The following is a 17805-nucleotide window of genomic DNA, read 5'->3' as shown; positions in this document are numbered from 1 at the left end:
ACAGTTGATTTTTTTTTTAATTTTTTATTTATTTAGTTAGTTTTTGGAATTTATCGCTCTTACAAAACAGTAGGCTCTGACGCACTTCAAGAGCACATCTGTCGATTCGCAGTGTTTCGTTACTTTCAAGGTGTTCTAGCACTCTTCCTTCGCGCATTCTTGCTCAAACTGAATTTATTACTGTAATTTCGTATCTTACGTTTAATACAGTAGTTTAAAATGCTCGAGGAAGCATCTTTGTCACACCTGAGAGTTAGTATGAAAAGAGGGCTGGCCGGTGTAGCGAGGTAAAAAGGAAAAAATGAGAGGGAGCCAACAGCACCCGGTGTTCCCAGGCGGTCACCCATCCAAGTACTAACCGGGCCCGATGTTGCTTAACTTCGGTGATCGGACGAGAACCGGTGTATTCAACATGGTATGGCCGTTGGCGTCCTTATACTGTATCCGCACAGCAGAAGAAGGCTTCGCCTCTCCTCCCAACACACGCAATCGCCGTTTTTCGGTGGCACATTTGACGCAAAGCACGTCCTTCCACCTCGAAGGCGACGCGCAGTGCGGCGCGCCGCCACGTGGGTCGGACGCACAACACAGCTGCTCGTTGCACCGCCTGTCATTCGTTTGGTGCGTGCGGCCTCCGACACTCGCGGGAGACGCACCTTGTTCTTGTTATCCGGCGCAGGGCATGCGCGCGGCCGGGCGGCGGGGGGACTGCGCGGGGTGTGGCAGTGTCCTGCTGGACCGACGGAAGCTTCCTCACCTGCCCGACACACGCCGCGATTCCAGATATTTGCGTAATTCGCTCGCCTGTCCCCTCCCCTTCCGTCCCGACTTGTCCCGACTGCCGCTCGCTGCCGCTCGGGTCGCGGTCCATATGGCTGCACAAGCACGAGAAACATCTGCGAGATGGACGCGGGCCGAACCGGCGTGTCTGAGGCGCCGTGTGCGGCCGTTCGGAGCTACTAGAGCAGCGCCGTGCCGTGGAAAGGTGCGAGAACACGGACACGAGAGACAGGCGGTTCGACAAAGCATCCATCTCCTCTAGCGGCGAAAGATAAATTTTTGTTTACAAATTTGCACTTGAACACTGCTACAAAACTATAAGCCCTGGTGTATTTCAGAACATCCCTGTCGCTTCATACTCTTGTTATTTCTAGAGACACTTTGGAAAAGAGGGCTGGCACGGGTAGCGAAAAAAAAAAGCAAAAAATGAAGACAGCCAGAGTTCCCAGGCGGTCACCGATCCGAATACTAAAGTTGTTGCTTATCGTCGGTGATCGGGCGAGAACAGTTGATTTTTTTTTTAATTTTTTATTTATTTAGTTAGTTTTTGGAATTTATCGCTCTTACAAAACAGTAGGCTCTGACGCACTTCAAGAGCACATCTGTCGATTCGCAGTGTTTCGTTACTTTCAAGGTGTTCTAGCACTCTTCCTTCGCGCATTCTTGCTCAAACTGAATTTATTACTGTAATTTCGTATCTTACGTTTAATACAGTAGTTTAAAATGCTCGAGGAAGCATCTTTGTCACACCTGAGAGTTAGTATGAAAAGAGGGCTGGCCGGTGTAGCGAGGTAAAAAGGAAAAAATGAGAGGGAGCCAACAGCACCCGGTGTTCCCAGGCGGTCACCCATCCAAGTACTAACCGGGCCCGATGTTGCTTAACTTCGGTGATCGGACGAGAACCGGTGTATTCAACATGGTATGGCCGTTGGCGTCCTTATACTGTATCCGCACAGCAGAAGAAGGCTTCGCCTCTCCTCCCAACACACGCAATCGCCGTTTTTCGGTGGCACATTTGACGCAAAGCACGTCCTTCCACCTCGAAGGCGACGCGCAGTGCGGCGCGCCGCCACGTGGGTCGGACGCACAACACAGCTGCTCGTTGCACCGCCTGTCATTCGTTTGGTGCGTGCGGCCTCCGACACTCGCGGGAGACGCACCTTGTTCTTGTTATCCGGCGCAGGGCATGCGCGCGGCCGGGCGGCGGGGGGACTGCGCGGGGTGTGGCAGTGTCCTGCTGGACCGACGGAAGCTTCCTCACCTGCCCGACACACGCCGCGATTCCAGATATTTGCGTAATTCGCTCGCCTGTCCCCTCCCCTTCCGTCCCGACTTGTCCCGACTTTGCTCGACTGCCGCTCGCTGCCGCTCGGGTCGCGGTCCATATGGCTGCACAAGCACGAGAAACATCTGCGAGATGGACGCGGGCCGAACCGGCGTGTCTGAGGCGCCGTGTGCGGCCGTTCGGAGCTACTAGAGCAGCGCCGTGCCGTGGAAAGGTGCGAGAACACGGACACGAGAGACAGGCGGTTCGACAAAGCATCCATCTCCTCTAGCGGCGAAAGATAAATTTTTGTTTACAAATTTGCACTTGAACACTGCTACAAAACTATAAGCCCTGGTGTATTTCAGAACATCCCTGTCGCTTCATACTCTTGTTATTTCTAGAGACACTTTGGAAAAGAGGGCTGGCACGGGTAGCGAAAAAAAAAAGCAAAAAATGAAGACAGCCAGAGTTCCCAGGCGGTCACCGATCCGAATACTAAAGTTGTTGCTTATCGTCGGTGATCGGGCGAGAACAGTTGATTTTTTTTTTAATTTTTTATTTATTTAGTTAGTTTTTGGAATTTATCGCTCTTACAAAACAGTAGGCTCTGACGCACTTCAAGAGCACATCTGTCGATTCGCAGTGTTTCGTTACTTTCAAGGTGTTCTAGCACTCTTCCTTCGCGCATTCTTGCTCAAACTGAATTTATTACTGTAATTTCGTATCTTACGTTTAATACAGTAGTTTAAAATGCTCGAGGAAGCATCTTTGTCACACCTGAGAGTTAGTATGAAAAGAGGGCTGGCCGGTGTAGCGAGGTAAAAAGGAAAAAATGAGAGGGAGCCAACAGCACCCGGTGTTCCCAGGCGGTCACCCATCCAAGTACTAACCGGGCCCGATGTTGCTTAACTTCGGTGATCGGACGAGAACCGGTGTATTCAACATGGTATGGCCGTTGGCGTCCTTATACTGTATCCGCACAGCAGAAGAAGGCTTCGCCTCTCCTCCCAACACACGCAATCGCCGTTTTTCGGTGGCACATTTGACGCAAAGCACGTCCTTCCACCTCGAAGGCGACGCGCAGTGCGGCGCGCCGCCACGTGGGTCGGACGCACAACACAGCTGCTCGTTGCACCGCCTGTCATTCGTTTGGTGCGTGCGGCCTCCGACACTCGCGGGAGACGCACCTTGTTCTTGTTATCCGGCGCAGGGCATGCGCGCGGCCGGGCGGCGGGGGGACTGCGCGGGGTGTGGCAGTGTCCTGCTGGACCGACGGAAGCTTCCTCACCTGCCCGACACACGCCGCGATTCCAGATATTTGCGTAATTCGCTCGCCTGTCCCCTCCCCTTCCGTCCCGACTTGTCCCGACTTTGCTCGACTGCCGCTCGCTGCCGCTCGGGTCGCGGTCCATATGGCTGCACAAGCACGAGAAACATCTGCGAGATGGACGCGGGCCGAACCGGCGTGTCTGAGGCGCCGTGTGCGGCCGTTCGGAGCTACTAGAGCAGCGCCGTGCCGTGGAAAGGTGCGAGAACACGGACACGAGAGACAGGCGGTTCGACAAAGCATCCATCTCCTCTAGCGGCGAAAGATAAATTTTTGTTTACAAATTTGCACTTGAACACTGCTACAAAACTATAAGCCCTGGTGTATTTCAGAACATCCCTGTCGCTTCATACTCTTGTTATTTCTAGAGACACTTTGGAAAAGAGGGCTGGCACGGGTAGCGAAAAAAAAAAGCAAAAAATGAAGACAGCCAGAGTTCCCAGGCGGTCACCGATCCGAATACTAAAGTTGTTGCTTATCGTCGGTGATCGGGCGAGAACAGTTGATTTTTTTTTTAATTTTTTATTTATTTAGTTAGTTTTTGGAATTTATCGCTCTTACAAAACAGTAGGCTCTGACGCACTTCAAGAGCACATCTGTCGATTCGCAGTGTTTCGTTACTTTCAAGGTGTTCTAGCACTCTTCCTTCGCGCATTCTTGCTCAAACTGAATTTATTACTGTAATTTCGTATCTTACGTTTAATACAGTAGTTTAAAATGCTCGAGGAAGCATCTTTGTCACACCTGAGAGTTAGTATGAAAAGAGGGCTGGCCGGTGTAGCGAGGTAAAAAGGAAAAAATGAGAGGGAGCCAACAGCACCCGGTGTTCCCAGGCGGTCACCCATCCAAGTACTAACCGGGCCCGATGTTGCTTAACTTCGGTGATCGGACGAGAACCGGTGTATTCAACATGGTATGGCCGTTGGCGTCCTTATACTGTATCCGCACAGCAGAAGAAGGCTTCGCCTCTCCTCCCAACACACGCAATCGCCGTTTTTCGGTGGCACATTTGACGCAAAGCACGTCCTTCCACCTCGAAGGCGACGCGCAGTGCGGCGCGCCGCCACGTGGGTCGGACGCACAACACAGCTGCTCGTTGCACCGCCTGTCATTCGTTTGGTGCGTGCGGCCTCCGACACTCGCGGGAGACGCACCTTGTTCTTGTTATCCGGCGCAGGGCATGCGCGCGGCCGGGCGGCGGGGGGACTGCGCGGGGTGTGGCAGTGTCCTGCTGGACCGACGGAAGCTTCCTCACCTGCCCGACACACGCCGCGATTCCAGATATTTGCGTAATTCGCTCGCCTGTCCCCTCCCCTTCCGTCCCGACTTGTCCCGACTTTGCTCGACTGCCGCTCGCTGCCGCTCGGGTCGCGGTCCATATGGCTGCACAAGCACGAGAAACATCTGCGAGATGGACGCGGGCCGAACCGGCGTGTCTGAGGCGCCGTGTGCGGCCGTTCGGAGCTACTAGAGCAGCGCCGTGCCGTGGAAAGGTGCGAGAACACGGACACGAGAGACAGGCGGTTCGACAAAGCATCCATCTCCTCTAGCGGCGAAAGATAAATTTTTGTTTACAAATTTGCACTTGAACACTGCTACAAAACTATAAGCCCTGGTGTATTTCAGAACATCCCTGTCGCTTCATACTCTTGTTATTTCTAGAGACACTTTGGAAAAGAGGGCTGGCACGGGTAGCGAAAAAAAAAAGCAAAAAATGAAGACAGCCAGAGTTCCCAGGCGGTCACCGATCCGAATACTAAAGTTGTTGCTTATCGTCGGTGATCGGGCGAGAACAGTTGATTTTTTTTTTAATTTTTTATTTATTTAGTTAGTTTTTGGAATTTATCGCTCTTACAAAACAGTAGGCTCTGACGCACTTCAAGAGCACATCTGTCGATTCGCAGTGTTTCGTTACTTTCAAGGTGTTCTAGCACTCTTCCTTCGCGCATTCTTGCTCAAACTGAATTTATTACTGTAATTTCGTATCTTACGTTTAATACAGTAGTTTAAAATGCTCGAGGAAGCATCTTTGTCACACCTGAGAGTTAGTATGAAAAGAGGGCTGGCCGGTGTAGCGAGGTAAAAAGGAAAAAATGAGAGGGAGCCAACAGCACCCGGTGTTCCCAGGCGGTCACCCATCCAAGTACTAACCGGGCCCGATGTTGCTTAACTTCGGTGATCGGACGAGAACCGGTGTATTCAACATGGTATGGCCGTTGGCGTCCTTATACTGTATCCGCACAGCAGAAGAAGGCTTCGCCTCTCCTCCCAACACACGCAATCGCCGTTTTTCGGTGGCACATTTGACGCAAAGCACGTCCTTCCACCTCGAAGGCGACGCGCAGTGCGGCGCGCCGCCACGTGGGTCGGACGCACAACACAGCTGCTCGTTGCACCGCCTGTCATTCGTTTGGTGCGTGCGGCCTCCGACACTCGCGGGAGACGCACCTTGTTCTTGTTATCCGGCGCAGGGCATGCGCGCGGCCGGGCGGCGGGGGGACTGCGCGGGGTGTGGCAGTGTCCTGCTGGACCGACGGAAGCTTCCTCACCTGCCCGACACACGCCGCGATTCCAGATATTTGCGTAATTCGCTCGCCTGTCCCCTCCCCTTCCGTCCCGACTTGTCCCGACTTTGCTCGACTGCCGCTCGCTGCCGCTCGGGTCGCGGTCCATATGGCTGCACAAGCACGAGAAACATCTGCGAGATGGACGCGGGCCGAACCGGCGTGTCTGAGGCGCCGTGTGCGGCCGTTCGGAGCTACTAGAGCAGCGCCGTGCCGTGGAAAGGTGCGAGAACACGGACACGAGAGACAGGCGGTTCGACAAAGCATCCATCTCCTCTAGCGGCGAAAGATAAATTTTTGTTTACAAATTTGCACTTGAACACTGCTACAAAACTATAAGCCCTGGTGTATTTCAGAACATCCCTGTCGCTTCATACTCTTGTTATTTCTAGAGACACTTTGGAAAAGAGGGCTGGCACGGGTAGCGAAAAAAAAAAAGCAAAAAATGAAGACAGCCAGAGTTCCCAGGCGGTCACCGATCCGAATACTAAAGTTGTTGCTTATCGTCGGTGATCGGGCGAGAACAGTTGATTTTTTTTTTAATTTTTTATTTATTTAGTTAGTTTTTGGAATTTATCGCTCTTACAAAACAGTAGGCTCTGACGCACTTCAAGAGCACATCTGTCGATTCGCAGTGTTTCGTTACTTTCAAGGTGTTCTAGCACTCTTCCTTCGCGCATTCTTGCTCAAACTGAATTTATTACTGTAATTTCGTATCTTACGTTTAATACAGTAGTTTAAAATGCTCGAGGAAGCATCTTTGTCACACCTGAGAGTTAGTATGAAAAGAGGGCTGGCCGGTGTAGCGAGGTAAAAAGGAAAAAATGAGAGGGAGCCAACAGCACCCGGTGTTCCCAGGCGGTCACCCATCCAAGTACTAACCGGGCCCTATGTTGCTTAACTTCGGTGATCGGACGAGAACCGGTGTATTCAACATGGTATGGCCGTTGGCGTCCTTATACTGTATCCGCACAGCAGAAGAAGGCTTCGCCTCTCCTCCCAACACACGCAATCGCCGTTTTTCGGTGGCACATTTGACGCAAAGCACGTCCTTCCACCTCGAAGGCGACGCGCAGTGCGGCGCGCCGCCACGTGGGTCGGACGCACAACACAGCTGCTCGTTGCACCGCCTGTCATTCGTTTGGTGCGTGCGGCCTCCGACACTCGCGGGAGACGCACCTTGTTCTTGTTATCCGGCGCAGGGCATGCGCGCGGCCGGGCGGCGGGGGGACTGCGCGGGGTGTGGCAGTGTCCTGCTGGACCGACGGAAGCTTCCTCACCTGCCCGACACACGCCGCGATTCCAGATATTTGCGTAATTCGCTCGCCTGTCCCCTCCCCTTCCGTCCCGACTTGTCCCGACTTTGCTCGACTGCCGCTCGCTGCCGCTCGGGTCGCGGTCCATATGGCTGCACAAGCACGAGAAACATCTGCGAGATGGACGCGGGCCGAACCGGCGTGTCTGAGGCGCCGTGTGCGGCCGTTCGGAGCTACTAGAGCAGCGCCGTGCCGTGGAAAGGTGCGAGAACACGGACACGAGAGACAGGCGGTTCGACAAAGCATCCATCTCCTCTAGCGGCGAAAGATAAATTTTTGTTTACAAATTTGCACTTGAACACTGCTACAAAACTATAAGCCCTGGTGTATTTCAGAACATCCCTGTCGCTTCATACTCTTGTTATTTCTAGAGACACTTTGGAAAAGAGGGCTGGCACGGGTAGCGAAAAAAAAAAGCAAAAAATGAAGACAGCCAGAGTTCCCAGGCGGTCACCGATCCGAATACTAAAGTTGTTGCTTATCGTCGGTGATCGGGCGAGAACAGTTGATTTTTTTTTTAATTTTTTATTTATTTAGTTAGTTTTTGGAATTTATCGCTCTTACAAAACAGTAGGCTCTGACGCACTTCAAGAGCACATCTGTCGATTCGCAGTGTTTCGTTACTTTCAAGGTGTTCTAGCACTCTTCCTTCGCGCATTCTTGCTCAAACTGAATTTATTACTGTAATTTCGTATCTTACGTTTAATACAGTAGTTTAAAATGCTCGAGGAAGCATCTTTGTCACACCTGAGAGTTAGTATGAAAAGAGGGCTGGCCGGTGTAGCGAGGTAAAAAGGAAAAAATGAGAGGGAGCCAACAGCACCCGGTGTTCCCAGGCGGTCACCCATCCAAGTACTAACCGGGCCCGATGTTGCTTAACTTCGGTGATCGGACGAGAACCGGTGTATTCAACATGGTATGGCCGTTGGCGTCCTTATACTGTATCCGCACAGCAGAAGAAGGCTTCGCCTCTCCTCCCAACACACGCAATCGCCGTTTTTCGGTGGCACATTTGACGCAAAGCACGTCCTTCCACCTCGAAGGCGACGCGCAGTGCGGCGCGCCGCCACGTGGGTCGGACGCACAACACAGCTGCTCGTTGCACCGCCTGTCATTCGTTTGGTGCGTGCGGCCTCCGACACTCGCGGGAGACGCACCTTGTTCTTGTTATCCGGCGCAGGGCATGCGCGCGGCCGGGCGGCGGGGGGACTGCGCGGGGTGTGGCAGTGTCCTGCTGGACCGACGGAAGCTTCCTCACCTGCCCGACACACGCCGCGATTCCAGATATTTGCGTAATTCGCTCGCCTGTCCCCTCCCCTTCCGTCCCGACTTGTCCCGACTTTGCTCGACTGCCGCTCGCTGCCGCTCGGGTCGCGGTCCATATGGCTGCACAAGCACGAGAAACATCTGCGAGATGGACGCGGGCCGAACCGGCGTGTCTGAGGCGCCGTGTGCGGCCGTTCGGAGCTACTAGAGCAGCGCCGTGCCGTGGAAAGGTGCGAGAACACGGACACGAGAGACAGGCGGTTCGACAAAGCATCCATCTCCTCTAGCGGCGAAAGATAAATTTTTGTTTACAAATTTGCACTTGAACACTGCTACAAAACTATAAGCCCTGGTGTATTTCAGAACATCCCTGTCGCTTCATACTCTTGTTATTTCTAGAGACACTTTGGAAAAGAGGGCTGGCACGGGTAGCGAAAAAAAAAAGCAAAAAATGAAGACAGCCAGAGTTCCCAGGCGGTCACCGATCCGAATACTAAAGTTGTTGCTTATCGTCGGTGATCGGGCGAGAACAGTTGATTTTTTTTTTAATTTTTTATTTATTTAGTTAGTTTTTGGAATTTATCGCTCTTACAAAACAGTAGGCTCTGACGCACTTCAAGAGCACATCTGTCGATTCGCAGTGTTTCGTTACTTTCAAGGTGTTCTAGCACTCTTCCTTCGCGCATTCTTGCTCAAACTGAATTTATTACTGTAATTTCGTATCTTACGTTTAATACAGTAGTTTAAAATGCTCGAGGAAGCATCTTTGTCACACCTGAGAGTTAGTATGAAAAGAGGGCTGGCCGGTGTAGCGAGGTAAAAAGGAAAAAATGAGAGGGAGCCAACAGCACCCGGTGTTCCCAGGCGGTCACCCATCCAAGTACTAACCGGGCCCGATGTTGCTTAACTTCGGTGATCGGACGAGAACCGGTGTATTCAACATGGTATGGCCGTTGGCGTCCTTATACTGTATCCGCACAGCAGAAGAAGGCTTCGCCTCTCCTCCCAACACACGCAATCGCCGTTTTTCGGTGGCACATTTGACGCAAAGCACGTCCTTCCACCTCGAAGGCGACGCGCAGTGCGGCGCGCCGCCACGTGGGTCGGACGCACAACACAGCTGCTCGTTGCACCGCCTGTCATTCGTTTGGTGCGTGCGGCCTCCGACACTCGCGGGAGACGCACCTTGTTCTTGTTATCCGGCGCAGGGCATGCGCGCGGCCGGGCGGCGGGGGGACTGCGCGGGGTGTGGCAGTGTCCTGCTGGACCGACGGAAGCTTCCTCACCTGCCCGACACACGCCGCGATTCCAGATATTTGCGTAATTCGCTCGCCTGTCCCCTCCCCTTCCGTCCCGACTTGTCCCGACTTTGCTCGACTGCCGCTCGCTGCCGCTCGGGTCGCGGTCCATATGGCTGCACAAGCACGAGAAACATCTGCGAGATGGACGCGGGCCGAACCGGCGTGTCTGAGGCGCCGTGTGCGGCCGTTCGGAGCTACTAGAGCAGCGCCGTGCCGTGGAAAGGTGCGAGAACACGGACACGAGAGACAGGCGGTTCGACAAAGCATCCATCTCCTCTAGCGGCGAAAGATAAATTTTTGTTTACAAATTTGCACTTGAACACTGCTACAAAACTATAAGCCCTGGTGTATTTCAGAACATCCCTGTCGCTTCATACTCTTGTTATTTCTAGAGACACTTTGGAAAAGAGGGCTGGCACGGGTAGCGAAAAAAAAAAGCAAAAAATGAAGACAGCCAGAGTTCCCAGGCGGTCACCGATCCGAATACTAAAGTTGTTGCTTATCGTCGGTGATCGGGCGAGAACAGTTGATTTTTTTTTTAATTTTTTATTTATTTAGTTAGTTTTTGGAATTTATCGCTCTTACAAAACAGTAGGCTCTGACGCACTTCAAGAGCACATCTGTCGATTCGCAGTGTTTCGTTACTTTCAAGGTGTTCTAGCACTCTTCCTTCGCGCATTCTTGCTCAAACTGAATTTATTACTGTAATTTCGTATCTTACGTTTAATACAGTAGTTTAAAATGCTCGAGGAAGCATCTTTGTCACACCTGAGAGTTAGTATGAAAAGAGGGCTGGCCGGTGTAGCGAGGTAAAAAGGAAAAAATGAGAGGGAGCCAACAGCACCCGGTGTTCCCAGGCGGTCACCCATCCAAGTACTAACCGGGCCCGATGTTGCTTAACTTCGGTGATCGGACGAGAACCGGTGTATTCAACATGGTATGGCCGTTGGCGTCCTTATACTGTATCCGCACAGCAGAAGAAGGCTTCGCCTCTCCTCCCAACACACGCAATCGCCGTTTTTCGGTGGCACATTTGACGCAAAGCACGTCCTTCCACCTCGAAGGCGACGCGCAGTGCGGCGCGCCGCCACGTGGGTCGGACGCACAACACAGCTGCTCGTTGCACCGCCTGTCATTCGTTTGGTGCGTGCGGCCTCCGACACTCGCGGGAGACGCACCTTGTTCTTGTTATCCGGCGCAGGGCATGCGCGCGGCCGGGCGGCGGGGGGACTGCGCGGGGTGTGGCAGTGTCCTGCTGGACCGACGGAAGCTTCCTCACCTGCCCGACACACGCCGCGATTCCAGATATTTGCGTAATTCGCTCGCCTGTCCCCTCCCCTTCCGTCCCGACTTGTCCCGACTTTGCTCGACTGCCGCTCGCTGCCGCTCGGGTCGCGGTCCATATGGCTGCACAAGCACGAGAAACATCTGCGAGATGGACGCGGGCCGAACCGGCGTGTCTGAGGCGCCGTGTGCGGCCGTTCGGAGCTACTAGAGCAGCGCCGTGCCGTGGAAAGGTGCGAGAACACGGACACGAGAGACAGGCGGTTCGACAAAGCATCCATCTCCTCTAGCGGCGAAAGATAAATTTTTGTTTACAAATTTGCACTTGAACACTGCTACAAAACTATAAGCCCTGGTGTATTTCAGAACATCCCTGTCGCTTCATACTCTTGTTATTTCTAGAGACACTTTGGAAAAGAGGGCTGGCACGGGTAGCGAAAAAAAAAAAGCAAAAAATGAAGACAGCCAGAGTTCCCAGGCGGTCACCGATCCGAATACTAAAGTTGTTGCTTATCGTCGGTGATCGGGCGAGAACAGTTGATTTTTTTTTTAATTTTTTATTTATTTAGTTAGTTTTTGGAATTTATCGCTCTTACAAAACAGTAGGCTCTGACGCACTTCAAGAGCACATCTGTCGATTCGCAGTGTTTCGTTACTTTCAAGGTGTTCTAGCACTCTTCCTTCGCGCATTCTTGCTCAAACTGAATTTATTACTGTAATTTCGTATCTTACGTTTAATACAGTAGTTTAAAATGCTCGAGGAAGCATCTTTGTCACACCTGAGAGTTAGTATGAAAAGAGGGCTGGCCGGTGTAGCGAGGTAAAAAGGAAAAAATGAGAGGGAGCCAACAGCACCCGGTGTTCCCAGGCGGTCACCCATCCAAGTACTAACCGGGCCCTATGTTGCTTAACTTCGGTGATCGGACGAGAACCGGTGTATTCAACATGGTATGGCCGTTGGCGTCCTTATACTGTATCCGCACAGCAGAAGAAGGCTTCGCCTCTCCTCCCAACACACGCAATCGCCGTTTTTCGGTGGCACATTTGACGCAAAGCACGTCCTTCCACCTCGAAGGCGACGCGCAGTGCGGCGCGCCGCCACGTGGGTCGGACGCACAACACAGCTGCTCGTTGCACCGCCTGTCATTCGTTTGGTGCGTGCGGCCTCCGACACTCGCGGGAGACGCACCTTGTTCTTGTTATCCGGCGCAGGGCATGCGCGCGGCCGGGCGGCGGGGGGACTGCGCGGGGTGTGGCAGTGTCCTGCTGGACCGACGGAAGCTTCCTCACCTGCCCGACACACGCCGCGATTCCAGATATTTGCGTAATTCGCTCGCCTGTCCCCTCCCCTTCCGTCCCGACTTGTCCCGACTTTGCTCGACTGCCGCTCGCTGCCGCTCGGGTCGCGGTCCATATGGCTGCACAAGCACGAGAAACATCTGCGAGATGGACGCGGGCCGAACCGGCGTGTCTGAGGCGCCGTGTGCGGCCGTTCGGAGCTACTAGAGCAGCGCCGTGCCGTGGAAAGGTGCGAGAACACGGACACGAGAGACAGGCGGTTCGACAAAGCATCCATCTCCTCTAGCGGCGAAAGATAAATTTTTGTTTACAAATTTGCACTTGAACACTGCTACAAAACTATAAGCCCTGGTGTATTTCAGAACATCCCTGTCGCTTCATACTCTTGTTATTTCTAGAGACACTTTGGAAAAGAGGGCTGGCACGGGTAGCGAAAAAAAAAAGCAAAAAATGAAGACAGCCAGAGTTCCCAGGCGGTCACCGATCCGAATACTAAAGTTGTTGCTTATCGTCGGTGATCGGGCGAGAACAGTTGATTTTTTTTTTAATTTTTTATTTATTTAGTTAGTTTTTGGAATTTATCGCTCTTACAAAACAGTAGGCTCTGACGCACTTCAAGAGCACATCTGTCGATTCGCAGTGTTTCGTTACTTTCAAGGTGTTCTAGCACTCTTCCTTCGCGCATTCTTGCTCAAACTGAATTTATTACTGTAATTTCGTATCTTACGTTTAATACAGTAGTTTAAAATGCTCGAGGAAGCATCTTTGTCACACCTGAGAGTTAGTATGAAAAGAGGGCTGGCCGGTGTAGCGAGGTAAAAAGGAAAAAATGAGAGGGAGCCAACAGCACCCGGTGTTCCCAGGCGGTCACCCATCCAAGTACTAACCGGGCCCGATGTTGCTTAACTTCGGTGATCGGACGAGAACCGGTGTATTCAACATGGTATGGCCGTTGGCGTCCTTATACTGTATCCGCACAGCAGAAGAAGGCTTCGCCTCTCCTCCCAACACACGCAATCGCCGTTTTTCGGTGGCACATTTGACGCAAAGCACGTCCTTCCACCTCGAAGGCGACGCGCAGTGCGGCGCGCCGCCACGTGGGTCGGACGCACAACACAGCTGCTCGTTGCACCGCCTGTCATTCGTTTGGTGCGTGCGGCCTCCGACACTCGCGGGAGACGCACCTTGTTCTTGTTATCCGGCGCAGGGCATGCGCGCGGCCGGGCGGCGGGGGGACTGCGCGGGGTGTGGCAGTGTCCTGCTGGACCGACGGAAGCTTCCTCACCTGCCCGACACACGCCGCGATTCCAGATATTTGCGTAATTCGCTCGCCTGTCCCCTCCCCTTCCGTCCCGACTTGTCCCGACTTTGCTCGACTGCCGCTCGCTGCCGCTCGGGTCGCGGTCCATATGGCTGCACAAGCACGAGAAACATCTGCGAGATGGACGCGGGCCGAACCGGCGTGTCTGAGGCGCCGTGTGCGGCCGTTCGGAGCTACTAGAGCAGCGCCGTGCCGTGGAAAGGTGCGAGAACACGGACACGAGAGACAGGCGGTTCGACAAAGCATCCATCTCCTCTAGCGGCGAAAGATAAATTTTTGTTTACAAATTTGCACTTGAACACTGCTACAAAACTATAAGCCCTGGTGTATTTCAGAACATCCCTGTCGCTTCATACTCTTGTTATTTCTAGAGACACTTTGGAAAAGAGGGCTGGCACGGGTAGCGAAAAAAAAAAAGCAAAAAATGAAGACAGCCAGAGTTCCCAGGCGGTCACCGATCCGAATACTAAAGTTGTTGCTTATCGTCGGTGATCGGGCGAGAACAGTTGATTTTTTTTTTAATTTTTTATTTATTTAGTTAGTTTTTGGAATTTATCGCTCTTACAAAACAGTAGGCTCTGACGCACTTCAAGAGCACATCTGTCGATTCGCAGTGTTTCGTTACTTTCAAGGTGTTCTAGCACTCTTCCTTCGCGCATTCTTGCTCAAACTGAATTTATTACTGTAATTTCGTATCTTACGTTTAATACAGTAGTTTAAAATGCTCGAGGAAGCATCTTTGTCACACCTGAGAGTTAGTATGAAAAGAGGGCTGGCCGGTGTAGCGAGGTAAAAAGGAAAAAATGAGAGGGAGCCAACAGCACCCGGTGTTCCCAGGCGGTCACCCATCCAAGTACTAACCGGGCCCTATGTTGCTTAACTTCGGTGATCGGACGAGAACCGGTGTATTCAACATGGTATGGCCGTTGGCGTCCTTATACTGTATCCGCACAGCAGAAGAAGGCTTCGCCTCTCCTCCCAACACACGCAATCGCCGTTTTTCGGTGGCACATTTGACGCAAAGCACGTCCTTCCACCTCGAAGGCGACGCGCAGTGCGGCGCGCCGCCACGTGGGTCGGACGCACAACACAGCTGCTCGTTGCACCGCCTGTCATTCGTTTGGTGCGTGCGGCCTCCGACACTCGCGGGAGACGCACCTTGTTCTTGTTATCCGGCGCAGGGCATGCGCGCGGCCGGGCGGCGGGGGGACTGCGCGGGGTGTGGCAGTGTCCTGCTGGACCGACGGAAGCTTCCTCACCTGCCCGACACACGCCGCGATTCCAGATATTTGCGTAATTCGCTCGCCTGTCCCCTCCCCTTCCGTCCCGACTTGTCCCGACTTTGCTCGACTGCCGCTCGCTGCCGCTCGGGTCGCGGTCCATATGGCTGCACAAGCACGAGAAACATCTGCGAGATGGACGCGGGCCGAACCGGCGTGTCTGAGGCGCCGTGTGCGGCCGTTCGGAGCTACTAGAGCAGCGCCGTGCCGTGGAAAGGTGCGAGAACACGGACACGAGAGACAGGCGGTTCGACAAAGCATCCATCTCCTCTAGCGGCGAAAGATAAATTTTTGTTTACAAATTTGCACTTGAACACTGCTACAAAACTATAAGCCCTGGTGTATTTCAGAACATCCCTGTCGCTTCATACTCTTGTTATTTCTAGAGACACTTTGGAAAAGAGGGCTGGCACGGGTAGCGAAAAAAAAAAGCAAAAAATGAAGACAGCCAGAGTTCCCAGGCGGTCACCGATCCGAATACTAAAGTTGTTGCTTATCGTCGGTGATCGGGCGAGAACAGTTGATTTTTTTTTTAATTTTTTATTTATTTAGTTAGTTTTTGGAATTTATCGCTCTTACAAAACAGTAGGCTCTGACGCACTTCAAGAGCACATCTGTCGATTCGCAGTGTTTCGTTACTTTCAAGGTGTTCTAGCACTCTTCCTTCGCGCATTCTTGCTCAAACTGAATTTATTACTGTAATTTCGTATCTTACGTTTAATACAGTAGTTTAAAATGCTCGAGGAAGCATCTTTGTCACACCTGAGAGTTAGTATGAAAAGAGGGCTGGCCGGTGTAGCGAGGTAAAAAGGAAAAAATGAGAGGGAGCCAACAGCACCCGGTGTTCCCAGGCGGTCACCCATCCAAGTACTAACCGGGCCCGATGTTGCTTAACTTCGGTGATCGGACGAGAACCGGTGTATTCAACATGGTATGGCCGTTGGCGTCCTTATACTGTATCCGCACAGCAGAAGAAGGCTTCGCCTCTCCTCCCAACACACGCAATCGCCGTTTTTCGGTGGCACATTTGACGCAAAGCACGTCCTTCCACCTCGAAGGCGACGCGCAGTGCGGCGCGCCGCCACGTGGGTCGGACGCACAACACAGCTGCTCGTTGCACCGCCTGTCATTCGTTTGGTGCGTGCGGCCTCCGACACTCGCGGGAGACGCACCTTGTTCTTGTTATCCGGCGCAGGGCATGCGCGCGGCCGGGCGGCGGGGGGACTGCGCGGGGTGTGGCAGTGTCCTGCTGGACCGACGGAAGCTTCCTCACCTGCCCGACACACGCCGCGATTCCAGATATTTGCGTAATTCGCTCGCCTGTCCCCTCCCCTTCCGTCCCGACTTGTCCCGACTTTGCTCGACTGCCGCTCGCTGCCGCTCGGGTCGCGGTCCATATGGCTGCACAAGCACGAGAAACATCTGCGAGATGGACGCGGGCCGAACCGGCGTGTCTGAGGCGCCGTGTGCGGCCGTTCGGAGCTACTAGAGCAGCGCCGTGCCGTGGAAAGGTGCGAGAACACGGACACGAGAGACAGGCGGTTCGACAAAGCATCCATCTCCTCTAGCGGCGAAAGATAAATTTTTGTTTACAAATTTGCACTTGAACACTGCTACAAAACTATAAGCCCTGGTGTATTTCAGAACATCCCTGTCGCTTCATACTCTTGTTATTTCTAGAGACACTTTGGAAAAGAGGGCTGGCACGGGTAGCGAAAAAAAAAAGCAAAAAATGAAGACAGCCAGAGTTCCCAGGCGGTCACCGATCCGAATACTAAAGTTGTTGCTTATCGTCGGTGATCGGGCGAGAACAGTTGATTTTTTTTTTAATTTTTTATTTATTTAGTTAGTTTTTGGAATTTATCGCTCTTACAAAACAGTAGGCTCTGACGCACTTCAAGAGCACATCTGTCGATTCGCAGTGTTTCGTTACTTTCAAGGTGTTCTAGCACTCTTCCTTCGCGCATTCTTGCTCAAACTGAATTTATTACTGTAATTTCGTATCTTACGTTTAATACAGTAGTTTAAAATGCTCGAGGAAGCATCTTTGTCACACCTGAGAGTTAGTATGAAAAGAGGGCTGGCCGGTGTAGCGAGGTAAAAAGGAAAAAATGAGAGGGAGCCAACAGCACCCGGTGTTCCCAGGCGGTCACCCATCCAAGTACTAACCGGGCCCGATGTTGCTTAACTTCGGTGATCGGACGAGAACCGGTGTATTCAACATGGTATGGCCGTTGGCGTCCTTATACTGTATCCGCACAGCAGAAGAAGGCTTCGCCTCTCCTCCCAACACACGCAATCGCCGTTTTTCGGTGGCACATTTGACGCAAAGCACGTCCTTCCACCTCGAAGGCGACGCGCAGTGCGGCGCGCCGCCACGTGGGTCGGACGCACAACACAGCTGCTCGTTGCACCGCCTGTCATTCGTTTGGTGCGTGCGGCCTCCGACACTCGCGGGAGACGCACCTTGTTCTTGTTATCCGGCGCAGGGCATGCGCGCGGCCGGGCGGCGGGGGGACTGCGCGGGGTGTGGCAGTGTCCTGCTGGACCGACGGAAGCTTCCTCACCTGCCCGACACACGCCGCGATTCCAGATATTTGCGTAATTCGCTCGCCTGTCCCCTCCCCTTCCGTCCCGACTTGTCCCGACTTTGCTCGACTGCCGCTCGCTGCCGCTCGGGTCGCGGTCCATATGGCTGCACAAGCACGAGAAACATCTGCGAGATGGACGCGGGCCGAACCGGCGTGTCTGAGGCGCCGTGTGCGGCCGTTCGGAGCTACTAGAGCAGCGCCGTGCCGTG

At 53.0% G+C, this 17805-nt stretch overlaps 14 non-coding genes across 14 annotated transcripts; all 14 read right to left on the bottom strand.

The window, feature by feature from the left end:
* Positions 1 to 310: 310 nt before the first annotated feature.
* Positions 311 to 429, bottom strand: LOC126331567 (5S ribosomal RNA). The gene has a single exon (XR_007563362.1). It is a non-coding gene; the product is annotated as a 5S ribosomal RNA (ribosomal RNA).
* Positions 430 to 1594: 1165 nt separating this feature from the next.
* LOC126331566 (5S ribosomal RNA) lies at positions 1595 to 1713 on the bottom strand. The gene has a single exon (XR_007563361.1). It is a non-coding gene; the product is annotated as a 5S ribosomal RNA (ribosomal RNA).
* A 1175-nt stretch (positions 1714 to 2888) lies between these two features.
* LOC126331565 (5S ribosomal RNA) lies at positions 2889 to 3007 on the bottom strand. Its single transcript, XR_007563360.1, has one exon. It is a non-coding gene; the product is annotated as a 5S ribosomal RNA (ribosomal RNA).
* Positions 3008 to 4182: 1175 nt separating this feature from the next.
* Positions 4183 to 4301, bottom strand: LOC126331563 (5S ribosomal RNA). The gene has a single exon (XR_007563358.1). It is a non-coding gene; the product is annotated as a 5S ribosomal RNA (ribosomal RNA).
* Positions 4302 to 5476: 1175 nt separating this feature from the next.
* LOC126331562 (5S ribosomal RNA) lies at positions 5477 to 5595 on the bottom strand. Its single transcript, XR_007563357.1, has one exon. It is a non-coding gene; the product is annotated as a 5S ribosomal RNA (ribosomal RNA).
* Positions 5596 to 6771: 1176 nt separating this feature from the next.
* Positions 6772 to 6890, bottom strand: LOC126331524 (5S ribosomal RNA). Its single transcript, XR_007563320.1, has one exon. It is a non-coding gene; the product is annotated as a 5S ribosomal RNA (ribosomal RNA).
* Positions 6891 to 8065: 1175 nt separating this feature from the next.
* On the bottom strand, positions 8066 to 8184 carry LOC126331561 (5S ribosomal RNA). Its single transcript, XR_007563356.1, has one exon. It is a non-coding gene; the product is annotated as a 5S ribosomal RNA (ribosomal RNA).
* A 1175-nt stretch (positions 8185 to 9359) lies between these two features.
* On the bottom strand, positions 9360 to 9478 carry LOC126331560 (5S ribosomal RNA). The gene has a single exon (XR_007563355.1). It is a non-coding gene; the product is annotated as a 5S ribosomal RNA (ribosomal RNA).
* A 1175-nt stretch (positions 9479 to 10653) lies between these two features.
* Positions 10654 to 10772, bottom strand: LOC126331559 (5S ribosomal RNA). Its single transcript, XR_007563354.1, has one exon. It is a non-coding gene; the product is annotated as a 5S ribosomal RNA (ribosomal RNA).
* A 1176-nt stretch (positions 10773 to 11948) lies between these two features.
* LOC126331519 (5S ribosomal RNA) lies at positions 11949 to 12067 on the bottom strand. Its single transcript, XR_007563317.1, has one exon. It is a non-coding gene; the product is annotated as a 5S ribosomal RNA (ribosomal RNA).
* A 1175-nt stretch (positions 12068 to 13242) lies between these two features.
* On the bottom strand, positions 13243 to 13361 carry LOC126331558 (5S ribosomal RNA). The gene has a single exon (XR_007563353.1). It is a non-coding gene; the product is annotated as a 5S ribosomal RNA (ribosomal RNA).
* Positions 13362 to 14537: 1176 nt separating this feature from the next.
* Positions 14538 to 14656, bottom strand: LOC126331507 (5S ribosomal RNA). Its single transcript, XR_007563306.1, has one exon. It is a non-coding gene; the product is annotated as a 5S ribosomal RNA (ribosomal RNA).
* Positions 14657 to 15831: 1175 nt separating this feature from the next.
* Positions 15832 to 15950, bottom strand: LOC126331557 (5S ribosomal RNA). Its single transcript, XR_007563352.1, has one exon. It is a non-coding gene; the product is annotated as a 5S ribosomal RNA (ribosomal RNA).
* A 1175-nt stretch (positions 15951 to 17125) lies between these two features.
* LOC126331556 (5S ribosomal RNA) lies at positions 17126 to 17244 on the bottom strand. Its single transcript, XR_007563351.1, has one exon. It is a non-coding gene; the product is annotated as a 5S ribosomal RNA (ribosomal RNA).
* Positions 17245 to 17805: the final 561 nt, after the last annotated feature.

The sequence above is a fragment of the Schistocerca gregaria genome, unplaced genomic scaffold (assembly GCF_023897955.1).
Source record: "Schistocerca gregaria isolate iqSchGreg1 unplaced genomic scaffold, iqSchGreg1.2 ptg001374l, whole genome shotgun sequence".
Classification (NCBI taxonomy): Eukaryota; Metazoa; Arthropoda; class Insecta; order Orthoptera; family Acrididae; genus Schistocerca; species Schistocerca gregaria.
The sequence above is the reverse complement of the archived record's forward strand: the minus strand, read 5'-3'. Positions and strand labels throughout refer to the sequence as shown.